Below are 18,317 nucleotides of genomic sequence, written 5' to 3'. Positions count from 1 at the left end.
TTAGGGTTAAGATTAGGGTTAGGGTGAGGGTGAGTGTTCTGCTTAGGGTAAGGTTTACAGTGAGGGTGAGGGTGAGGGTTAGGGTTAGTGTTAGTGTTAGGTTTAGTGTTAGGGCTAGGGTTAGAGTTAGGATTAGGGTGAGGGTGAGGTTTATGTGTAGAGTTAGTGTTAAGGTGAGGGTTAGGCTTAGGGTGAGGGTTAGGTTGGGGGTGACAGTAAGGGTAAGGTGAGGATTAGGCTGAAGGTGAGGGTTACGATATGTGTAAGGTTTAGGGTTAGGGCGAGGGTTAGGTTTAGGGTTAGGGTGAGGGTGAGGGTTAGATTGAGGATTAGTGTTCGGGTTAGTGTGAGGTTTACTGTGAGGATGAGTATTAGGGTTAGGGCTAGGGTTGGGTTGAGGTTTAGAATTAGTGTTAGGGTGAGGTATAGGGTTAGGGTGAGAGTTAGGGTTAGTGTGAGGCTTAGTGTTCGGGTTATGGTTAGTGTTAATGTGAGGGTAAGTGTTAGGGTGAGGGTTAGGTTTAGGGTGAGGGTAATGGTTACGGTTAGGGTTAGGGTTAGGGTTAGGGTTTTTGTTAGGGTTAGGGTTAGGATTATGGTTACTGTGAGGGTGAGGGTTAGGGTTAGGATTAGGGTTAAGGTTAGTGTTAGGGTGAGGGCAAGTTTTAGGGTGAGGGTCAGGGTTAGGTTTAGGGTTACGTTGAGCGTGAGGTTTAGGGTTATGTTGAGGGTTAGTGTTAGGGTTAGGGTTAGGGTGAGGCTAGGGTTAGGGTTATTGTGAGGGTTAGTTTTAGGGTTCAGGTTTGTGTTAGGGTGAGGGTAAGTGTTAGGGTGAGGTTTAGGGTTAGGGTGAGGATTATGTCTAGGGTGAGGGTTAGGGTTATTGTTAGGGTTAGGGTTAGGATTAGAGTTAGGGTTAGGGTGAGGGTGGGGTTTAGGGTTAGAGTTAGGGTTAGTTTTAGGGTTATTGTTAGTGTGAGGGTTAGGATTATGGTTAGGCTTAGGCTTAGGCTTAGGCCGAGCATGAGGGTGAGGTTTAGGGTTCGGGTTAGTGTGAGGATTAGGGTTATGGTTAGTTTCAGGTATACGATGAGGTTTAGCGTTAGGTTGAGGGCTAGGGTGAGAGTTAAGTTGAGGGTAGGATTAGGGATAGAGTTAGGTTTAGGATTAGGGTTAGGGTGAGGTTGAGTGTGAGGCTTAGTTTTAGGGTTAGCCTTAGGCTTAGAGTTAAGGTGAGGGTTAGGGTTACGGTTTGGGTTAGGGTGCAGGTGAGGCTGAGGATTAGGGTTAGGTTTAGGGTTAGATTTAGGGTTAGGTATAGCGTTAGGATTAGTGTTAGGGTTATTGTTAGGGTTAAGGTGAGGTTTAGGGTTAGGGTTAGGCTTAGGGTTAGGGTTAGGCTGAGCAGGAGGTTGAGGGTGAGGGTTAGCGTTAGGGTGATGGTTAGGTTTTAGGTTAGGGTGATGGTTAGGATGAGGTTTAGGGTTAGGGTGAGGGTTAGGCTGAGGATGATGGTAAGGGTAAAGGTGAGGTTTAGGCTGAGGGTGAGGGTTAAGATAAGTTTGAGGATTAGAGTTACGTTTAGGGCTAGGTTAATGTTTAGGTTTAGGGTTAGGGTGAGGGTTAAATTGACGATTAGTTTTAGGTGAGTGTGAGGTTTAGGGTGAGGATGTGGGTTAGGGTTAGGATGAGGGTAAGGTTTAGAATTAGGGTTAGGGTGAGGGCTAGGGTGAGGGTGAGGGTTGGGGTTAGGGTTAGGGTGAGGTTTAGGATTAGGGTGAGGGTTATGGTTAGTGTGAGTGTTAGTGTTAGGGTTAGGGTTAGTGTTAGGGTGAGGGTAAGTGTTAGCGTGAGGTTTTGGGTTAGGGTGAGCGTAATGGTTAGGGTGAGGTTTAGGGTTATTGTTAGGGTTAGTGTTAGAGTTATGGTTAGGGTGATGGTGAGATTTAGGTTTAGATTTAGGGTTAGGGTTAGGGTTAGGGTTTGGGAGAGTTAGGGTTAGGGTTAGGCTTAGGCTTACGCTTAGGCTTAGGCGGAGCTTGAGGGTGAGGATTAGGTTTCGGGTTAAGCTTAGGGTTAAGGTTAGGGTTAGGGCTAGGGTTAGGGTGAGGGCTAGGGTGAGGGTTTGTGTTAGGGTTAGAGTTAGGGTTACTGTGAGGGTTAGGGTTAGGGTTAGGCTTAGGGTTAGGCTGAGGGTTAGGCTGAGGTTGAGGGTGCTGGTTAGGATTAGGGTTAGGTATAGGGTTAGGCTTATGGTTAGGGTTATTGTAAGTGTTATGGTTATGGTTATTGTTGCCCTGAGGGTGAGGCTGAGGGTGAGGGTTAGGGTAAGTGTTAGGGTTAGTGTTATTGTTAGGGTTAGGGTTAGAGTTACGGTGAGGTTGAGGGTGAGAGTGAAGGTTAGGGTAAGGGTAAGGTTTAGGGTTAGGGTCATTGTTAGGGAGAGGTTGAGGTTTAGTGTTAGAGATAGGGTTAGGGGGAGGGTTAGGGTGAGGTTTAGGGTTAGGCTTAGTGATAGGGTGAGGGTGAGGGTGTGGGTGAGAATTAAGTTTAGGGTGATGGTTCACGTTAGGGTTAGGGTGAGGGTTAGGCTGAGGTTGAGGGTGGGGCTTAGGATTAGGGTTAGGTATAGGGTTAGGTTTAGGGTTAAAGTTATTGTAAGTGTTATGATTATGGTTAAGATTGCCGGGAGGGTGAGGCTGAGGGTTAGGGTTAGGGTAAGTGTTAGGGCTAGTGTTATTGTTACGGTTAGGGTTAGAGTTACGGTGAGGTTGAGGTGAGAGTGAAGGTTAGGGTAAGGGTGAGGTTTAGGGTTAGGGTTATTGTTAGGGAGAGGTTGAGGTTTAGGGTTAGAGTTAGGGTTAGGAGGAGGGTTAGTGTGAAGTTTAGGGTTAGGCTTAGGGTTAGGCTGAGGGTGAGGGTGTGGGTGAGAATTAAGGTTAGGATGATAGTTCACGTTAGGGTTAAGGTGAGGGTGAGATTTAGGCTTAGAGTTAGGGTTTGTGTTAGCGTTAGGGTGAGGGTTAGGGTTAGGGTTAGGCTTAGGCTTAGGCTTAGGCTGAGAATGAGGGTTAGGTTTAGGGTTCGGGTTACGGTGAGGGTTAGGGTTGTGTTTAGTGTCAGGTTTTGGATGAGGTTTAGGGTTAGGGTTAGGGTGAGTTTGAGGGCTAGGATGAGGGTGAGGGTTAGGGTTAGGATTAGGATTAGGCTTAGAGTTAGGGTGATGATTAGGGTTAGAGTTTGGGTTAGGGTGCAGGTGAGGCTGAGGATTAGGGTTAGGTTTAGGATTAGATTTAGGGTTAGGTTTAGAGTTAGTGTTAGTGTTAGTGTTAGTATTAGGTTAGGGTTAGGCTGAGGGTGAGGTTTAGGGCTAGGGTTAGGGTGAGGGTTAGGGTTAGGGTTAGGGTGAGATTTAGGATTCGGGTTAATTTTATGTTTAGGGTGAGGGTTAGGGTAAGGGTTACAGTGAGGGTGAGGGTTAGCATTAAGGATAGGGTTAGTTTGAGGATTAGGGTTAGGGTGACGGTGAGTGTGAGGGTTAAGGTTAAAGATATTGTTAGGCTGAGAGTTATGGTGAGGGTTAGGGTTAGGGTAAAGGTGAGGCTGAGTATTAGGTTTAGATGTAGGGTTAGGTTGAGGGTTAGGGTTAGTGTTTGGGTTAGGGTTAGGGTTACAGTGAGGGTTATGGTTAGGGTTAGGCTTAGGCTTTGGGTTAGGCTGAGGGTGAGAGTGGGGTGAGGATTAGAGTTAGGGTTAGGGTTAGGCTTAGGGTTAGGTTTATTGTTAGTGTTATGGTTAGGGATTAGTTTGTGGTGAGGCTGAGGCTGAGGGTGAGGGTTAGGGTTATGGTTATGGTTATGGTTAGTGTTATTGTTAGGGTTAGGTTTAGAGTTATGGGGAGGTTGAGGGCGAGGGTGAGTGTTAGGGTTTGGGTGAGGTTTAGGGTTAGGGTTAAGGTTAGGGTGAGGGTGAGGTTGAGGTTTAGGGTTAGAGTTATGCTTAGGGGAGGGTTAGGGTGAAGTTTAGTGTTAGGGTTAGCGTTAAGGTTAGGATGTGGGTGAGGGTTAGGTTGAGGTTTATGGATAGGGTTAGGTTTAGGACTAGGGTTAGGGTGAGGGTGAGGGTGAGGGTTAGGGTGAGGCTTAGGCTTAGGCTTAGGGTTAGGCTGAGGGTGAGGATGGGGGTGAGGATTAGGGTTATGGTGACAGTTAGAGTTAGGATTAGGGTGAGGGTTCGGATGAGGTTTAGGGTTAGGATTATGGTTAGGCTGAGTGCTAGGGTGAGTGGGAGGGTTAGGGGAAGGTTTAGGCTTAGGCTTAGGGTTAGGCTGAACGTGAGGTTGAGGGTGAAAGTTAGGGATAGTGTGATGGTTAGGTTTACGGTTAAGGTGACGGTTAGGATGAGGTTTAGGATTAGGGTGAGGGTTAGTCTGAGGATGATGGTAAGGGTAAAGGTGAGGTTTAGGCTGAGGGTGAGGCTTAAGATAAGTGTGAGCGTTAGGGTTAGGTTTAGGGCTAGGGTAAGGGTTAGGGTTAGGGTTAGGATGAGGGTTAAATTGAGGATTAGGTTTAGGGTGAGTGTGAGGTTTAGGGTGAGGATGAGGGTTAGGCTTAGGGTGAGGGTAAGGTTTAGAATTAGGGTTAAGGAGAGGGCTAGGGTGAGGGTGAGGGTTGGGGTTAGTGTTAGGGTGAGGTTTAGGATTATGGTGAGGGTTAGGGTTAGTGTGAGGGTTAGTGTTAGGGTTAGGGTTAGTGTTAGGGGGAGGGTAAGTGTTAGGTTGAGTGTTAGGGTTAGGGTGAGCATTATGGTTAGTGTGAGGTTTAGGGTTATTTTTAGGGTTAGGGTTAGGGTTATACTTAGGGTTAGGGTGAGGGTGAGATTTAGGTTTAGAGTTAGGTTTAGGGTTATGTTTAGGGTTAGGGAGGGTTAGGGTTAGGGTTAGGCTTAGGCTTACACTTAGACTTAGGTGGAGCCTGAGGGTGAGGATTAGGTTTAGGGTTAGGCTTAGGGTTTGGGTTAGGGTTAGGGTCAGGGTTAGGATGAGGTTTAGGATTAGGATTAGGGTTAGGGTGATGGCTAGGGTGAGGGTTAGGGTGAGGGTTAGGGTTAGGGATAGGGTTAGGTTTAGGATTAGGGTTAGGGTGTGAGTGAGTGTGAGGATTAGGTTTAGGTTTAGGGTAAGACTGAGAGTTAGCCTGACTGTTAACATTAGGGTTTGGGTTAGGGTGAGTGTGAGTCTGAGGATTAGGTTTGGGTTTAGGGTTACATTTAGGGCTAGGTTTAGGGTTAGGGTTTGTTTTAGGGTTAGGGTTAGGGTTACGGAGAGGGTTAGGGTTAGGTTTAGGCTTAGGCTTAGGGTTAGGCTGAGGGTGAGCGTGGGGGTTAGGATTAGGGATAGGGATAGGGTTAGGCTTAGGGTTAGTGTTATTGTTAGTGTTTGGTTATGGTTTAGTTTGCCGTGAGGGTGAGGCTGAGGGTGACGGTTAGGGTTAGGGTTAGGGCTAGTGTTATTTTTAGGGTTAGGGTTAGAGTTACGGTGAGGTTGAGGGTGAGGGTGAAGTTTATGGTTAGGTTGAGGTTTAGGGTTAGGGTTATTGTTAGGCAGAGGGTGAGGTTTATTGTTAGAGTTAGGGTTAGGGGGAGGGTTAGGGTGAGGTTTAGGGTTAAGCTTAGGTTTAGGCTGAGGGTGAGGGTGTTGGTGAGGATTAGGGTTAGGGTGATGGTTCGGGTTAGGGTTATAGTGAGGGTTACATTGAGCGTGAGTGTTAGGTTTAGGTTGAGGGTTAGGTTTAGTATTAGACTGAGGTTATGGTTAGTGTTAGTATGAGGGTTAGTGTTAGGGTTAGGGTTAGTGGTAGCGTGAGGGTAAGTTTTAGGGTGAGGTTTAGCTTTAGGGTGAGGATTATGGTTAGGGTGAGGGTTAGGGTTATTGTTAGGGTTAGCGTTAGAGTTAGGGTTAGGTTGAGGGTGAGATTTAGGGTTAGGGTTAGGGTTAGTGTTAGGGTTAGGATGAGGGTTAGGGTTAGGCTTACGCTTAGGCTTAGGCTGAGCATGAGGGTGAGGGTTAGGTTTTGGGTTAAGATGAGGGTTACGGATATGGTTAGTGTCAGGTTTAGGATGAGGATTAGGGTTAGGGTTAGGGTGAGGGCTAGGGTGAGGGATAGGGTGAATGTTAGGGTTAGGGATAGGGTTAGGTTTAGGATTAGGGTTAGGGTGAGGGTAAGTGTGAGGCTTAGGGTTAGGGTTAGGATTACGCTTAGAGTTAGGGTGAGGGTTAGGGTTAGAGTTTGGGTTAGGGTGCAGGTGAGGCTGAGGATTAGGGTTAGGTTTAGGGTTAGATTTAGGGTTAGGTTTTGGTTTAGGGTTAGTGTTAGGGTTAGGGTTTGGTTTAGGTTAGGCTGAGGGTGACTGTGGAGGTGAGGATTAGAATTAGGGTTAGGGTTAGGCTTAGGATTAGGGTTATTGTTAGTGTTAGGGTTAGGGATAAGTGTGTTGTGAGGGTTAGGGTTAGGGTTAGGTTTAGGGTTAGTATTATTGTTAGGTTTAGGGCTAGATTTACGGTGAGGTTGAGGGTGAGGATGAAGGTTAGGGTTAGGGTGAGTTTTAGGGTTAGAGTTAGGGTTAGGGTGAGGGTGAGCATTAAGGTTAGAGTTAGGGTTAGGGTGAGGGTTAGTGTGAGGATTTGGGTTAGGGTTAGGGTGAGGGTGAGGCTTAGGTTGAGGTTAAGAATAGTGTTAAGTTTAGGATTAGAGTTAGGGTGAGTGTGAGTGTGAGGGTTCGGGTGAGGGTTAGGCTTAGGCTTAGTGTTAGGCTGAGGTTGAGGGTTAGGGTGAGGGTGAGGGTTAGGGTGAGGGTTAGGGTTAGGGTGAGGTTTAGGGTTAGGGTTAGGGTTAGGATGAGTTAGTTTTAGGGTTAGGGTTATGATGAGGGTGAGGTTTAGAGTGAGGGTGAGGGCTAGGTTTTGGGTTAGGGTGAGGTGTAGGTTTAGTGTGAGGGTTATGGTTAGGGTTAGATTTAGGGTGAAGTTTAGGGTAATGTTTAGGGTGAGGGTTATGGTGAGAGTGAGGGTTAGGGTTAGGGGTTGGGTTAGGCTTACAGTTAGGGTCAGGCTGAGGGTTAGGTTTAGGGTTAGGGTGAGGGTGAGTGTGAGCGTTAGGGTTAGGATTAGGGTGAGGGATAGGTTTAGGGTGAGGGTTAGGTGTAGGGTGAGGGTGAGGGTGTGGGTGAGGTTGAGGGTTAGGGTTAGTAATAGAGTTAGGGTTAGGGTTAGGCTGAATGTGAGGGTGAGAGTGAGGGTGAGGGTTACTGTTAGGTTGAGGGTTAGGGTTAGTCTGAGTGTTTGTTTGAGTGTGAAATTTTGGCTTAGGGTTAGGATAAGATTGAGAGCTAGGGTGATGTTGAGGGTTAGGGTTAGCATTAGGTTTAGGGTGAGTGTTAGGGTTAGGGTTAGGGTGAGGGTTAGTGTGAGTGGTATCGCTAGGTTTAGGGTGAGAGCTAGGTTTAGTGTGAGGGTTAGGGTTAGGGTTAGAGTTAGGGTGAGGGTAATTGTTAGGGTGAGGTTTAGGGTGAGAGTGAGGGTTAGGGTTATCGTGAGTGTTAAGGTGAGGGTGAGGGTAAGGGTGAGGGTGAGGGTGAGGTTAATGTGAGCGTGAGTGTTAGGGTTAGGGTTAGGGTTATTGTTAGGATGAGGGTGAGGGTGTGGTTTAGGGTTAGGATTAGGATTAGGGTTGGGGTTAGACAGGTTGAGCTTGAACCTGAGGGTTAGGGTTAGGGTGAGGGTTAGGGTTAGCGTTAGGGTTAGGGTGAGGATTTGGGTTAGCTTTAGTGTGAGGGGTAGGTTTAGGTTAAGGGTGACGGTTAGGGTTAGTGTGAGGATTAGGTTGAAGGTGAGGGTTAGGGTGAGGGTGAGGATTACTATGAGGGTTAAGATTAGGTGTAGGGTGAGGGTTAAGGTTAGGGTGATATTTAGGGTGAGGGTGAGGGTTGGGTGAGGGTTCGGGTTCGGGTGAGTGTTCGGGTTAATTTGTGGGTGAGGGTTAGGTTTAGGGTGAGGGTTGGGTGCCAGTGAGGATTAGGGTGAGGTTGAGGGTTAGGGTTTGGTTTAAGGTGAGGGTTAGAGTGAGGGTTAGGGTTAGGGTGAGGGTTAAGGTGAGTTGTAGGGTTAGGGTTATAGTGAGGGTTAGGGTTATTGTGAGGGTTAGGGTTAGATTTAGGGTTAGGGTTAGTGTGAGGATAACGGTTAGGGTGAGGGTGACGGTTAAGGTTAGCATTAGATTTAGGGTGAGGTTACGGTTAGGGTGAGTGTGAGGGTTAGGATTAGGGATATGGTGAGGGTTAGGTTTAGGCTAACGTTTAGAGTTTGGGTTAGGGTTAAGGTGAGGATGAGGCTGAGGGTTAGGATTAGGTTTAGGCTTAGGGTGAGGGTGATGGTGAGGCTTAGGTTTAGGATTAGAGTTAGGTTTAGGGTTATGCTTAGGTTGAGTTTGAGGGTAAGGTTGAGTTTTAGATTGAGGGTGAGGGTGAGGGTTAGGGTGAGGTTTAGTGTTAGTGTGAAGATTAGGGTGAGGTTGAGGTTTAGGGTGAGGGTGAGGGTTCGCGTGAGGGTGAAGGTAAGGGTGTGTGTGAGGGTTAGGGTTAGGGTGACGGTTAGGGTGACGGTGAGGGTTAGTGTAAGTGTTAGGTTTAGGGTTAGGTTTAGCATTCCAGTGAGGGTTAGGGTTAGGTTTATTGTTAGGGTGAGGGTGAGGGTTAGGGTTAGGATGAGGGTTACGTTTAGGGTTAGGGTGAGTGTTAGAGTGAGGGTTAGGGGTAGAGTTATGGTGAGAGTAAGGATTAGGGTGAGGGTGAGGGTGAGAGTGAGGGTTAGGGTTAGCGTTCGCCTGAGGGCTAGGGTTGGGTGAGGGTGAGGGTTAGGGTGAGGGTTAGGTTTAGGGTTAGGGTTAGGTTAAGTGTGAGGGTTAGGGTTAGGTTTAGCGTTAGATTTAGGTTGAGGGTAAGGGTTAGGGTGAGGTTTAGGTTGAGGGTGAGGTGTAGGGTTAGCGTTAGTGTTAGGGCGAGGGTTAAGGTGAAAGTTAGGGTTTGGGTTAGGGTGAGGGTTAGTGTTAGGGTTAGGGTGAGGTTTAGGGATAGGGTGAGGGTTAGGGTTAGGGTTATGGTGAGGGTTAGGTTTAGGATTAGGGTGAGGGTGAGGGTTAGGGTTAGGGTGAGGGTGAGGGTTAGGTTGAGGGTTAGGGTGAGAGTGAGTGTTAGGCTTAGCATAAGGTATATGGTGAGTGTGAGTGTAAGAGGTGAGGGTGATGGTAAGAGTTAGCTTTAAGGTTATTCCGAGGGTGAGGGTGAGGCTGAGGATTAGGGTTAGGGTGAGGGTTAGGTTTACTGTGAGGGTTATGGTTAGGGTTAGCGTTAGGGGGAGGGTGAGGGTAAGGTTTGGCATGAGTGTTAGGGTGGGTGTGAGGTTTAGGGTTAGGGTTAGGGTTAGGTTGAGGTTTATGGTTAGCGTTAGGGTTAGGGTGTGTGTTAGGTTTAGGGATAGGGTTAGGATGAGGGTTAGGTTTAGGGTTAGGTGAGGGTTAGGTTTACTGTGAGGGTTATGGTTAGGGTTAGCGTTAGGGGGAGGGTGAGGGTAAGGTTTGGCATGAGTGTTAGGGTGGGTGTGAGGTTTAGGGTTAGGGTTAGGGTTAGGCTTACGGTTAGGGTGAGGCTGAGGGTTAGGTTTAGGCTGAAGGATAGGGTGACAGTGAGTGTTAGCGTGAGGGTGGGGGTTAGGTTTAGGTTTAGGGTGAGGGTTAGGTTTAGGATGAGTGTTAGGTTGAGGGCTAGGTTTAGGGTTATGGTGAGGGTTAGGGTTAGTTTGAGGGTTAGGGTTAGAATTAGGCTTAGGTTGAGGTTGAGGGTAAGGGTCAGGTTAGGGTTAGGGTGAGGGTTAAGGTTAGGTTTACGGTGAGGGGTGATGGTTAGGATGAGGGTTACGGTTAATATTATGGTTAGGTGGAGGGCTTGCATGAGGGCGAGGGTTAGGGTGTGGGTGAGTGTGAGGGTGAGGGTTTAGGAAGTAAGGGTTAGGTAGTTTGGTTAGGGTTAAGGATAGGGTGAGGTTTAGGGTGAAGTTGAGGGTTAGGGTGAAGGTGAGGGATAGGGTGAAGGTTAGGATTAGGGTTAGGGTGAGGGTGAGGTTTAGGGTGAGGGTTAGGGTGAAAGTGAGGATTAGTGTGAGGTTGAGGGTTAGGGATAGGGTTAGGGTGAGGGTTAGGGTTAGGGTGAGTTGTGGGTTTAGGGTTAGGGTTAGGGTTAGGGTTATTGTGAGGGTTAGGGTTAGAATTAGGGTTAGGGTTAGTGTGAGGGTAATGGTTAGGGTGAGGGTTAGGATGAGGGTGAGGGTTAGGGTTAGTATTAGGTTTAGGGTGAGGGTTAGGGTTATAGTTAGGGTTAGGTTAGGGTGAGGTTGAGGGTTAGGGTGAGGGTGAGGATTAGGGTTAGGATGAGTGTTAGGGTGAGGCTGAGGGTTAGGGTTAGAATTAGGGTTAAGGTGAGGTCTAGGGTTAGGGTGAGGGTTAGGGTTACGGTGAGGGTGAGGTTTAGGGTTAGGGTTACTGTTAGTGTGAGGGTTAGGGTTAGGTCTAGGATGAGGGATAGGTTTAGGGTTAGGGTGAGGGTAAGGATTAGGGTGAGGGTTAGGGTGAGGTTGAGGGTCTGGGTCAGGGTTAGTGTTAGGGTTAGGTTTAGGGTGAGGGTTAAAGTGAGGGTTAGGATTAGGGTGAGGGTGAGGGTTAGGTTTGGGGTAAGGGCTTGTGTGAGAGCGACGGTTAAGGTGAGGGTGAGGGTGAGGTTGAGGGTTATGGTCAGGATTAGGGTTAGGGTGAGGGCTTTCATGAGGTCGAGGATTAGGGTGAGGGTGAGGCTGAGGGTTTTGGTAGGTAAGTGTTTGGGTTAGGGATAGGGTGAGGATTAGCGTGAAGTTGAGGATTAGGGTGAGGGTGAGGGTTAGGATGAGGGTGAAGGTTAGGGTGAGGGTGATGGTTAGGGTGAGGGTTATGGTGAGGGCTAGCTTGAGGGTTAGGGTTAGGGTTACGGTGAAGATTACGGTGAGGTTTAGGTTGAGGTTGATGGTTAGGGTTAGTGTGAGCATAAGGATTAGTGTGAGGGTTAGGGTTAGGATTAGGTTTAGGGTGAGTTCTAGGGTGAGGGTTAGGGTTAGGTTTAGGGTTAGTGTGAGGGTTAGAGTGAGGGCTAGGTGTAGGGTTAGGGTAAGTGTAAGGGTTAGGTTGTGGGTTAGGGTGAGCGTGAGGATTATGGTGAGTGTGAGTGTTGTGGTGAGTGTTAGTGTGAGGGTTAGGGTCAGGGTTAGGGTAATGTATTAGGTGAGGCTGACGGTTAGGGTTAGGGTTAGGGTGAGCGTTAATGTGAGGGTGAGGGTTATGGGTAGGATTAGGGTTAGGGTGAGGGCTTGCGTGTGGGCGAGGGTTAGGGTGAGGGTGAGGGTGAGGGTTTCGTTAGGTAAGTGTTAGGGTTAGGGATAGGGTGAGGATTAGGGTCATGTTGAGGGTTAGGGTGAGGGTGAGGGTTAGGGTGAGGGTTAGGAATAGGGTTAGGGTGATTGTTAAGTTTGGGGTGATGTTTAGGTTGAGGGTGAGGGTTGGGTGAGGGTGAGGGTGAAAGTTAGCTGGTGGGTGAGGGTTAGGTTTAGGGTGAGCGTTAGGGTGATAGTGAGTGTTAGGGCGAGGGTGGGGGTTAGGTTTAGGGTTAGGGTGAGGGTTAGTGTTAGGGTGAGTGTTAGGGTGAGCGGTAGGTTTAGGGTTATGGTGTGTGTTAGGGTTAGTGTGATGGTTAGGGTTAGAGTTAGGGTTAGGGTTAGTGTGAGGATAAGGGTTAGGGTGATGGTTAGGGTGAAGGTGAGGGTTAGGGTTAGCGTTAGGTTTAGGGTGAGGGTGAGGGTTAAGGTTAGGGTTAGGGTTAGGGTGAGCTTGAGGGTTACGATTAGGGTTAGGGTGAGGCTTAGGGTTAGGCTAAGTTTTAGGGTTAGGTTTAGGGTTTATGTGAGCATGAGGCTGAGTTTTAGGGTTAGGGTTAGGGTTAGGGTGAGGGTGATGGTGAGGCTTAGGTTTAGGATTAGGGTTAGTTTTAGGGTTAGGCTTAGTGTGAGGGTGAGGGTAAGGGTGAGTTATAGGGTGAGGTTCAGGGCGAGGGTTAGGGTTAGGGTGAGGTTTAGGTTTAGTGTGAAGTTTAGGGTGCGTTTGAAATTTAGGGTGAGGGTTCAGGTTCGGGTGAAGGTGAAGGTGAGGGTGTGGGTGAGGGTTAGGGTTAGTGTGAGGGCAATGGTTAGGGTGAGAGTTAGGATGAGGGTGAGCGTTAGGGTTAGTGTTAGATTTAGGGTGAGGGTTAGGGTTAAGGTTAGGGTTAGGGTTAGGGTGAGTATGAGGGTTAGGATTAGGGATAGGATGAGGGTTAGGTTTAGGCTAAGGTTTAACGTTCGGGTTAGGGTTAAGGTGAGGGTGAGGCTGAGGGTTAAGTTTAGGTTTAGGGTTAGGGTGAGGGTAATGGTGAGGCTTAGTTTTAGGATTAAGGTTAGGTTTAGGGTTAAGCTTGGGGTGAATTTGAGGGTAAGGGTGAGTTTTAGGGTGAAGGTGAGGGTGAGGTTTAAGGTGAGGTTTAGTGTTAGTGTGAAGTTTAGGGTGAGGTTGAGGTTTAGGGTGTGGGTGAGGGTTCGGGTGAGGGTGAAGTTAAGGGTGTGTGTGAGGGTTAGGGTTAGGGTGACGGATAGGATGAGGTGGGGGTTAGTTTAAGTGTTAGGTTTAGGGTTAGGTTTAGCGTTCCAGTGAGGGTTAGGGTTAGTGTTAGCGCTAGGGTGAGGGTTAGGGTTAGGGTTAGGGTGAGGATTAGGTTGAGGGTTAGGGTGAGGGTGAGTGTTAGGTTTAGCATTAGGGATATAGTGAGTGTGAGTGTAAGAGGTGAGGGTGAGGGTAAGTCTTAGCGTTAAGGTTAGTCTGAGGGTGAGGGTGAGGCTGAGGTTTAGGTTTAGGGTGACGGTTAGGGTGAGGGTTAGTGTGAGGTGTATGTTTAGGGTCACGGTGAGCATTAGGGTTAGGGTCAGGTTTAGGGTTAGGGTAAGGTTAGGGTGTGTGTTTGGTTTAGGGTTAGGGTTAGGATGAGGGTGAGTGTTAGGGTTAGGTGAGGGTTAGGTTTAGTGTGAGGGTTATGGTTAGGGTTAGCTTTAGGGTGAGGGTGAGGGTAAATTTTAGGGTGAGTGTTAGTGTGAGAGTGAGGGTTAGGGTTTGGGTTAGGGTTAGGCTTACGTTAAGGTGAGGCTGAGGGTTAGGTTTAGGCTGAAGGATAGGGTGACAGTGAGTGTTAGCGTGAGGGTGGGGGTTAGGTTTAGGGTTATTGTGAGAGTTAGGGTTAGGGTGAGTGTTAGGGTGAGGGGAAGCGTTAGGGTTATTTTGAGGGTTAGGGTTAGTGTGAGGGTTAGGATTAGAATTAGGCTTAGGTTGAGGTTGAGGTTAAGGGTCAGGTTAGGTTGAGGGTGAGGGTTAGGGTTAGGGTTAGGTTTAGAGTGAGGGGTGAGGGTGAGAATGAGGTTTACAGTTAGTATTACGGTTAGGAGGATGGCTTGCTTTAGGGCGAGGGTTATGGTGTGGGTGAGGGTGAGGATGAGGCTTTAGGTAGGTAAGGGTTAGGTAGTTTGCTTAGGGTTAGGGACAGGGTGAGGATTAGGAAGAAGGTGAGGGTTAGGGTGTGGGTGAGGGTTAGGGTGAGGGTTAGAATTAGGGTTAGTGTGAGGGTTAAGGTTATGGTGATGTTTAGGGTGAGGGGGAGGGTTGGGTGAGTGTGAAGGTGAGGGTGAGGGTATGGGTTAGGGTGTTGGTGAGGGTTAGGTTTAGGGTGAGGGTTAGGGTGACAGTGAGAATTAATGTGAGGTTGAGGGTTAGGGTTAGTGTTAGAGTGAGGGTTAGGTTTAGGGTGAGGGTTAGGGTGAGGTGTAGGGTTAGGGTTATGGTGAGGGTTAGGGTTATTGTGAGGGTTAGTGTTAGAGTTAGGGTTAGGGTTAGTGTGAGAGTAATGCTTAGGGTGAGGGTTAGGATGAGGGTGAGGGTTAGGGTTAGTGTTAGGTTTAGGGTGAGGGTGAGGGTTACATTTAGGTTTAGGGTTAGGGTGAGTGTGAGGGTTAGGATTAGGGTTAGGGTGAGTGTTAGGGTTAGGCTAAGGGTTAGGGTTAGGGTTAAGGTGAGGGTGAGGCTGAGGATTAGGATTAGGTTTAAGGTTAGGGTGAGGGTAATGGTGAGGCTTAGGTTTAGGATTAGGGTTAGGTTTAGGGTTAAGCTTAGGGTGAGGGTGAGGATAAGGGTGAGTTTTAGGGTGAGGGTGAGGGTTAGGGTGAGGTTTAGTGTTAGTGTGAAGTTTAGGGTGTCGTTGAGTTTTAGGGTGAGGGTGAGTGTTCAGTTGAGTGTGAAGGTAAGGGTGTGTGTGAGGGTTAGAGTTAGGGTGACGGTTAGGGTGACGGTGAAGTTTAGTGTAAGTGTTAGGTTTAGCATTACTTTTAGCATTCCCGTGAGGGTTAGGGTTAGGGTTAGCGTTAGGGTGAGGTTTAGGTTTAGCGTTAGGGTGAGGGTTACTTTTCGGGTTAGGGTGAGAATTAGAGAGAGGTTTAGGGTTAGGGTTAGGGTGAGAGTAAGGGTTAGGGTGAGGGTAAGGGTGAGATTGAGGGTTAGGGTTAGCGTTCGGGTGAGGGCTAGGGTTGGGTGAGGGTTAGGGTTAGGGTGAGGGTTAGGGTTAGTGTGAGGATTAGGTTGAAGGTGAGAGTTAGGGTGAGGGTGAGGGTTAGGATGAGGTTTAGGCTTAGTGTTAGGGTGAGGGTTAAGGTTAGGGTGATGTTTAGGGTGAGGGTTCGGTTTGGGTGAGGGTGAGGGTTCGGGTGAGGGTTCTAGTTAAGGTGTGGTTGAGGGTTAGGTTTAGGGTGAGGGTTGGGTGCCAGTGAGGATTAGTGTGAGGTTGATGGTTAGGGTGAGGGTTAGGGTTAGGGTGAGGGTTAGGGTGAGGGGTAGGGTTAGAGCTATGGTGAGGGGTAGGGTTATTTTGAGGATTAGGGTTAGAGTTAGGGCTAGGTTTAGTGTGAGGATAATGGTTACGGTGAGGGTGAGGGTTAAGGTTAGCATTAGGTTTAGGGTGAGGGTAAGGGTTACAGTGAAGGTTAGGGTTAGTTGAATGTGAGGGTTAGGATTAGGGATAGGATGAGAGTTAGGTTTAAGCTAAGGTTTAGAGTTTGGGTTAGGGTTAAGGTGATAGTTGTCTGATGGTTAGAATTAGGTTTAGGGTTAGGGTGAGGATGATGGGGAGGCTTAGGTTTAGGATTAGGGATAGGTTTAGAGTGAGTGTTAGGGTAAGGGTGAGTTTTAGGGTGAGGGCGAGGTTTAGTGTTAGTGTGAAGTTTAGGGTGAGGTTGAGGTTTAGGGTGAGGGTGAGGGTTCAAGTGAGAGTGAAGGTAAGTATGTGTGTGAGGTTTAGGGTTAGGGTGACGGTTAGGATGACGGTGAGGGTTAGTGTAAGTGTTAGGTTTAGGGTTAGGTTTAGCGTTCCAGTGAGGGTTAGGGTTAGGGTTAGCGCTAGTGTGAGGGTTAGGGTGAGGTTTAAGTTTAGGGTTAGGGTGAGAGTTAGAGTGAGGGTTAGGGTGAGGGTTAGGGTGAGAGTAAGGATTAGGGTGAGGGTGAGGGTGGGAGTGAGGGTTAGGGTTAGGTGAGGGTGAGGGTTAGGGTGAGGGTTAGGGTTAGGGTTAGGGTTAGGGTAAGTGTGAGAATTAGGGTTAGGTTTAGCGTTAGATTTAGGGTGAGGGTAAGTGTTAGGGTGAGGTTTAGGTTGAGGGTGAGGTTTAGGGTTAGCATTAGTGTTAGGGTGAGGGTTAAGGTGTTTGTGTTAGGGTGAGGTTGACGGTGAGGTTTAATGTTAGGGTTAGGGTGATTTTTAGGGATAGGGTGAGGGTTAGGGTTAGGGTTAGGTTGTGGGTTAGGTTTAGGGTTAGGGTGAGGGTGAGGGTTAGGGTTATGGTGAGGGTGAGGGTTAGGTTGAGGGTTAGGGTGAGGGTGAGTGTTCGGTTTAACATTAGGGATATGGTGAGTGTGAATATAAGAGGTGAGGTTGAGGGTAAGAGTTAGCGTTAAGGTTAGTCTGAGGGTGAGGGTGAGGCTGTGGTTTAGGGTTAGGATGAGGGTTAGGGTGAGGGTTAGTGTGAGGTGTATGTTAAGGGTCAGGGTGAGGGTTATGGTTAGGGTGAGGTTTAGGGTTAGGGTTAGGGTTAGGATGTGTGTTAGGTTTAGGTTTAGTGTTAGGATGAAGTTGAGGTTTAGGGTTAGGTGAGGGTTAGGTTTACTGTGAGGCTTATGGTTAGGGTTTGCTTTAGGGTGAGGGTGAGGGTAAGGTTTAGGTTGAGGGTTTGGGTGAGCATGAGGGTTAGGCTTAGGGTTAGGGTTAGGCTTACGGTTAGGGTGAGGCTGAGGGTTAGGTTTAGGGTGAAGGATAGGGTGACAGTGAGTGTTAGGTTGAGGGTGGGTGTTAGGTTTAGGGTTAGGGTGAGAGGGTTAGGGTGAGTGTTAGGGTGAGGGGTAGGGTTAGGGTTATGTTGAGGGTTAGGGTTAGTGTGAGGGTTAGGGTTAGAATTAGGCTTAGGTTGAGGTTGAGGTTAAGGGTCAGGTTAGGGTGAGGGTGAGGGTTAGGGTTAGGTTTAGAGTGAGGGGTGAGGGTGAGGGTGAGGGTTATGTTTTGTATTACGGCTAGGAGGAGGGCTTGCGTGAGGGCGAGGGTTAGGGTGTGGGTGAGGGTGAGGGTGAGGGTTTATGTAGGTAAGGGTTAGGTAGTTTGTTTAGGGTTAGGGATAGAGTGAGGGTAAGGGTGAGGGTGTCGGTTTGGTAAGGGTTAAGGTTAGGATGAGGGTTAGAGTTAGGGTGATGTTTAGGGTGAGGGTTAAGTTGTGGGTGAGGGTTAGGGTTAGGGAGACTGTTAGGGTGATAGTGAGGGTTACGCTGAGGGTGAGGGTTACGGTTAGTGTTATGTTGATGGTTAGGTTTAGGGTTAGGGTTAGGGTGAGGGTTAGAGTGAGAGGTAGGGTTAGGTTTAGTGTGAGGGTTAGGGTTTGGTTTACTGTGAGGGTTAGGGTCAGGGTTAGTGTTAGGGTTCGAAGTAAGTTTAAGGTTAGTGTTTGGGTTCGAGTTAGGGTTAGTGTGAGAGTTAGGGTCAGGGTTAGGGGTAGGGTTAGGTTGAGGATAATAATTAGTGTGAGGGTTATGGTGAGGGTGAGGGTTAGAGTTAGGGTGAGGGTAAGTGTTAGGATTAGGGGTTGGGTGAGGGCTAGCGTGAGGGTGAGGGTAAGCGTTAGCGTTAATGTTAGGGTTAGGGTGAGGCTTAGGGTCAGGGTTAGTGTTAGGGTTCGGGGTAAGTTTAAGGTTAGAGTTCGTGTTCGAGTTAGGGTTAGTGTGAGAGTTAGGGTCAGGGTTAGGGGTAGGGTTAGGTTGAGGATAATAGTTAGTGTGAGGGTTATGGTGAGGGTGAGGGTTAGAGTTAGGGTGAGGGTAAGTTTTAGGATTAGGGGTTGAGTAAGGGCTAGCGTGAGGGTGAGGGTAAGCGTTAGCGTTAATGTTAGGGTTAGGGTGAGGCTTAGGTTTAGGGTTAGGGTGAGGGATAGGTTTATTGTGAGGTTTATGGGTAGAGTTAGGGTTAGGGTTTGGGTGAGGGTAAGGGTTAGAGTGAGGGTGAGTGTTAGGATTAGGGGTAGTGTGAGGGCCAGGGTCAGGGTGAGGGTTAGGGTTAGGGTTAGGGTGAGGGGTAGGGTTAGGGTTAGGGTGAGGGGTAGGGTTAGGGTTAGGGTGAGGGTTAGGTTTAGGGTTAGGGTGAGGGTTAGGGTTAGGTTAGGATGAGGGTTAGAATGAGGGGTAGGGATAGTGTTAGGGTGTGGTTTAGGGTTAGTGTGAGGGTTAGGGTAAGATTTAGGGTTATGGTGATGATTAGGGTGAGTGTTAAGGTTAGGGTTACGGTTATGGTGAGCATTAGGTTGAGGATTAGGGTTAGGCTTAGGGTTTGGATGAGGGTTAGGGTGAGGCTAAGGCTTAGGCTGAGTGTTAGGGTGAGGCTAAGGGTTAGAGTGAGGTTTATGGTGAGGGTATGTTTAGGGTGAGGGTGAGGGCTAGGTTTAGTGTGATGGTTAGGGTTAGGGTTAGTGTTAGTGTTATGGTGAGGGTAAGGGTTAGGGTGAGGGATAGGGTGAGAGTGAGGATTAGAATTAGCCTTAGGGTGAGTGTGAGGATAAGGGTGAGTGTTAGGTTTAGGGTTGGGTTTAGGAT

This window comes from Dipodomys merriami, unplaced genomic scaffold (genome assembly GCF_024711535.1).
Source record: "Dipodomys merriami isolate MVZ:Mamm:240054 unplaced genomic scaffold, mDipMer1.0.p SCAF_67, whole genome shotgun sequence".
Lineage (NCBI taxonomy): Eukaryota > Metazoa > Chordata > Mammalia > Rodentia > Heteromyidae > Dipodomys > Dipodomys merriami.
The sequence above is the reverse complement of the archived record's forward strand: the minus strand, read 5'-3'. Positions refer to the sequence as shown.